Source organism: Aulonocara stuartgranti (genome assembly GCF_965226115.1).
Source record: "Aulonocara stuartgranti genome assembly, chromosome: 8".
Classification (NCBI taxonomy): Eukaryota; Metazoa; Chordata; class Actinopteri; order Cichliformes; family Cichlidae; genus Aulonocara; species Aulonocara stuartgranti.
The window spans coordinates 8,743,004-8,749,003 of NC_138959.1; positions in this window are offsets into that span (position 1 = coordinate 8,743,004).

Consider the following 6,000-nt stretch of genomic DNA (forward strand, 5'->3'; position numbering starts at 1 on the left):
TTTCTAATGAAAAACTTACCAAAAATACCCAAATATAAGAAATGAAGAGCTGTTCGGTTTCTTTCTGTGTGCAAAGAAATCAAGGGTGACGCTAGATTAGACTAGGTGCCTGAGTATTCCATATGTGGTCACAGAAATGGTGAAGAGGTCCCAAAAACAGACCCAAATAATTTTTATTCCAGATGGAAATAACAATTCTTTATTTATAGTGGATCTTATATCTTGCCAGCGATGCAATTAGCAAACTGTAGCTAACAAAAGTGCTGTAAAACTAGGGATGAGTACCAGTATCGGTTCTGACATAAACAGTAGTAACCAGACCGAAAAGCAGCGCACATTTTGGTGCTTTATTTCGGTCCTTTTTTTCCTGAGATGTCATGCACTTTGGATTCTAGCCAATCATTTTACCTTTGCAAGGATAGTAGGCGGGCCCAGGTGCGTACGTTCTTTTAGAGCAGAGCTACAGATTAAAAATGCCCAAGGCGAAGCGGTCAAAAGTCTGGCTGTACTTCACAGCAAAACATGCAAACTAGATCAGTATCAACTCAGATGATACTGTGATACTGTGCAAAGGAGGTAACACCTCGAATCTGACGACGAACGACGAGCACATATACTGCGGGTGTGGTGCCTGTTATCGGACCCGGAGTTATCAACATCCCCCAAGAACCCGAAGAGGAGACTCCTGGCCCGTAGCCCTGCCAGTGTAGCAGAAATGATGACGGATGATGATGGCAGCAGTAGCTGTTCTTCTTTGGGGGAGTAGCTTAATGTTGTTCGTGTGTAATTTACATTGAGTAGGCTAACCACGTTATTAAATTAATGCATGTAAGGTGAACTAGCAAACACCGTCATAGTTACATGTGGCTGTCTTGTTGTTTTAATGGCAGATACTCCCTTCACCCTGACCAAAAAGGCTAAAATGACCAAAGAAAAAGTGGAAAACAGCTAAACATGAGAGGTTTTTGGACAAAGTTTGTGTTTTTTCCATTGTTTAAGCACTGCTTCCAGCCAACAGTGATACCATATATGCCCTATAGCTGCAGAAAAGGCTAACATTGTTATCTTTTTACACAAAACAGCTAAATATGAGAGGTTTTTGGACAAAGTTTGTGTTCTCCATTCTTTAAGCACCGGTTCAAGCACCGTTTAAGCACCGGCAACATACTGGTTTGGCACTGGTATCGGATAAAACCTAAACGATACCCATCCTTATGTAAAACACAATACCTTTCCTTGTATAAAATACAAATTCAAAATTTGTAGGGCTCTAAAAACATAGCAATGTATATCTCTCATCATTAAACTTCAGAGTGCAAGCAGATGACCAAAACCTGAAGACAACCCACAACAGTATTAACTAATAATAATAACTATAAGTATAGAGCATTAATAATAGCAAATAACTAGAGTAAAGAATTAATGTTTGGCAGAAGGGAATGATGCTTCATGAGCAAAAATAGAAACTACTTACCATATCTAGGATCCCAAAAACTTTCATTAGATGTGATATCTCTGTAACAGTATTGTAGTTTTTCACAGGCCTTGTCAGAGTGTAGTTATCATTGCCTTTGTTCAAGTTTAGAAACTTTACAACATCGTTATAACCACAGTTTCCATTATTGTTCTCTTCTTTTTCTGAAACAGCATCAAGACACTCTGATGATGATATCCATACAATTTAAGTTAAATTAAAATTAAAATGTATTTATAAAGCACATTTAAAAACAACAACAATGTCGATCAAAGTGCTTCACAAATTAAGAGCAAGAACCAACAGTGAGACAACAGCAACACAAGACAAACATAGAAGCCTGCCAAATGATAATCAACTAACTTGAGTCAAGGCCAAAGTAAATAGATGAGTCTTTAAGCAAGATTTAAAAGACTGAATAGTATCAGAAGTACGAATGGCAACAGGGAGATTATTCCATAGTCTAGGTGTAGCGATAGCAAAGGCACGATCGCCTCTGGCTTTCAGGCTAGACCTGGGTTTCATTGAGAGCATCTGATTAGAGGATCTTAGTGCTTTTTTGGGTTACACAAATGGAGAAGTCCTGTTAAATAGCTAGGTGCCATACAGTTTAAAATTTTATAAGTGAGTAAAAGAATTTTAAAATCAATACGAAATTTCACAGGAAGCCAGTGTAAGCTAGTTAAAACTGGAGTAATATGATCATTCATTCTGGCACCTGGTTGTTCATATCCTCTATGTAACCCAACTGTATATACATAACACTGTTTATTACATATTGCTTTTTAAAACTGGCTTCTATATTCTTACATTTCATATATTTTTTCTCTGTTAATACTGTCCATATGTATGTAGTGCTGCAGACCCCCCGAGCATGTTTGCACTGAGAAGGAGATGCTCTGTCTTTCATTGTACAAGTGTATAGTGACAATAAAGGCATTCAATCTATTCTAATTGCAAACAGTTAAGAAAATAGTGTGGGAGACCAAAATAAAATAAAGGGAGGTACAGTAGTCTAGTCTCGAAGTAATGAATGCATGAATCAGCTTCTCAAGGTCCTTAGGGGGGAAGAAATAGCTTGGCTTTAGTAAGATAAGATAACCTTTATTAGTCCCACACGTGGGAAATTTGTTTTGTCACAGCAGGAAGTGGACAGTGCAAAAGTTATGAGGCAAAAATTAGAATACAATAAGAATAAATACAGTACACAACTGTACAGAATAGAATAAAATAAAATACTATATACAGTAGAATAAAATAAAATAAATATACAATAAGATAAAAATAGAATACAAATACAAATACTATATACAACTGAGTAAAAATACAACGATGACAGAAAGGATTATTGCAAGGATTAGTAATCAACTTAATCATTACCACTCTGCATATTACCCTTCATTGTTGATAGTCATGTACAACAAAATATGGAAAATTATAAATAGAGTTTATTTTCACAAAATTTAAGTGAATCTTTGACTGAATCTGAAGTTTATTTTCAGATAGTCTGCTTAATGAATCAAAAATAAATTGGCAGAGAAAGCAAATTATTGCACATGTATTTAAAAATAGACCTGTACCTCTGTTAAAGGTCCCGTTGGATATCTGCTGATCAACATGTTGTGGCAATAAACCAGAGGCATTTCCACCTGGAATAAATAAATAGATACTGTTGCATATGATGAGTGTATATAACAACTGTATGTATGTAGAATCCCATGAAAAAGTCTTTATTTCCCATCTTATTTCTTAGTTTTTTGCATATTTGTCACACTTACTTGTTTCTGATCAGTAACCTGAATAAATAAGAAATGCATCAAGGGGAAAAAAGGTTCTCTGAACAAACCTGGTCCTATTCCAACAATATCTTACAAACAGTGAAACATGGTGGTGGTAGTGTGACAGTCTGGGGCTGCTTTGCTGCTTTATTTGTCATCATCAATAGAACCATAAATTCTCTTTTCTACCCAAAATGAGAATTTCTAGCCACCAGACTTGGACTGTGAAGTATTTGATCCAACTTCTCTGAATGGCTCAAAGAATAAAATGAAGACTTGGAGTTGCATACTGCAAATCCAGACTTAAATCAGACCCCAGTGTGGTTGAATTAAAACAACTCAGCAAAGAAGAGTGAACCCAAATTCCCCCACAGTGATTGCTTGACGCTTGATTGCAATTCTTGCTGCTGAGGGTGGGACAAAGGTAGGTTGTCCATAACTTACACCCCCCCCCCCCCCCCCCCCTCCTGAAATCATCATTTAAAAACTGCATTTTGTAGTTACTCTGGTTATTGTTGTGTAATGTTAATGTTGTATTTGCTTGATGATCTGAAATATATGTGTGTGACAAACAGGTTTCTCATATACATGTATTGTCTTCATGACATATATACTGTTTCTTACTATAGAAAGTACTAAATTAACAATATAAACAATAAATATAATCTAATAATATAATCTAAATAGTCAAAAGAAGTAATGAATACATTTGTAAAACAGAAAAGCTAACTGGCTAGATAATTAATTTAAAATGCATATATTTATAATTCCTGACAACTTCTGAAGTGCTCTTTCTGTACCTGTAGTAATGGTGTCATTGGGCATCTGTTGATCATCGTGTAGCTCTACAGTGAAAGCATTTCCACCTGGCAGAAAAGAGTACAAGAACATGTCAGTTTCTTCCCCTTTATTAATGAAATCTGGATGTTTCGTTAAATAGTGATTAAAAACATACACTTCTACTGCATTAAATGTTGTAACATTTGTAATTTTAGAGTTTATAAAATATATAACTTATAGGATGAGGTAAAAAAAAGAAAGTAAACCCTACTCATGGAATATTTCACTTCATCACATTTCTTAATTCATTATACACAGTGCTACTTCTTGTAGCGAAATCACATGATATAATATTACACAAATAAAGCACAAGATGATGCCAGGCCCTCCATAACATTATATATATATTTCTATACAATTCTAGATGCCCCCACTTACCAAACTCATACTTCTAATAGGGTTTACTATTGTGTTACTGGTGATGAATTTATACCTTGAATTCATTCAAATGTACGCAATTTTTAACTGACCTTTGCCAGTGCTAAAGGCAGTGGAAATATTGGCTGCAATATACAATATACCCCATGAATTCTCTTAACTCCAGCCAGACCTGGCTGTTGAACAGGCCAAGGAAGATATAGCTTTACACAGTTATTCTTTTTGGACCTTTATAGTTTGTATTTCACTTAATGATTCATTTAATTTCCATTTGCGTTATACAGGGTGGGCCATTTATATGGATACTATGGATATACTATGGATACACCATAGTAAAATGGGAATGGTTGGTGATATTAAAGTCCTGTTTGTGGCACATTATGTGAGGGGGCAAACTCCTCAAGATGGGTGGTGACCATAGTTGCCATTTAGAAGTTTTCAATAGGAAGAGGGCCATGTGACACATCAAACTTATTGGTAATGTCACAAGAAAAACAATGGTGTGCTTGGTTTCAACATAAGTTTATTCTTTCAGGTTTTATGTGCGTTTGAGAGGCAGCTGAATGAAAAGGCAACCTTGATTTAATGGTGATACTCTCCAATGAAGGCTTATATTCTTGTTGCAGTGTTGTCCTGAATGATGTTGTCATTTAGACAAAAGCTCTAAATCAGTGCTGGTATACGGGGAGAAAAAGACAAAGCTGGAGACAAAGAAATTGTAGAGTTTTAAGGTGGTTGTGTAGTTATATGTAGTAACCTATTATGTTATAAACTGGTTGGGTATAACTAGCAAAAGACTTAATCCTGATATAAATGGTGGTTAAGTCATATCTTAAAATTGCTTATAATAGTACTGATCGCATCTTGTAGAGATATACTTTGACAGCTGATTCCACTTTTGGTCTGTACAGCTAAATTGTTGAACAAAAAGCACATTTAGAGGGAACAGAGTTAACTTCAGCCTGTCAGTTCGGTGAACCACTTGTGCACCTCAATTAAACAACCCCTCCTCCACACCGTCCATTTTAAAGTGATCGACAAACCCCAGCATTACAGTGACAAAGACAGATTAACAAAGACAAAACAAAGACTTTTCACACTTTCTTCCGTGAATGTCTGCCCTGCTTTAATTGTCTCCATGTCTGCTTTGTTCCCAAGTGTACACTATCTCTTGTTTTAAACAGCATGGTTAAGATAAGCTTTATTTAGTCTTGGTTGTTTACATCCTTTTGAAAAATTTTCATAATTATTTGTCCCCGGTGTCTTACATGGAGTTCTATTTCCTCCCCTGCCATTGTCTGTTGATTTCAGCTGTGTATTGTTTACCCCCTGCTCACTTACTGATTACTCTGTGTGTAATCAGTAAGCATCTAGTAAGTCCCTATGTGTTTCCATGCCATTATTCTGTGCTTTTTCTTGTTACTTTCTTGTCACATGTTTGAATTTTTAATCAAATATCTTGCTTTTTGTTTTGTCTTCCTCCCATAAATGCATTTTGTTTTTATTAATGTGTTTAAAAGCCCTGATCCA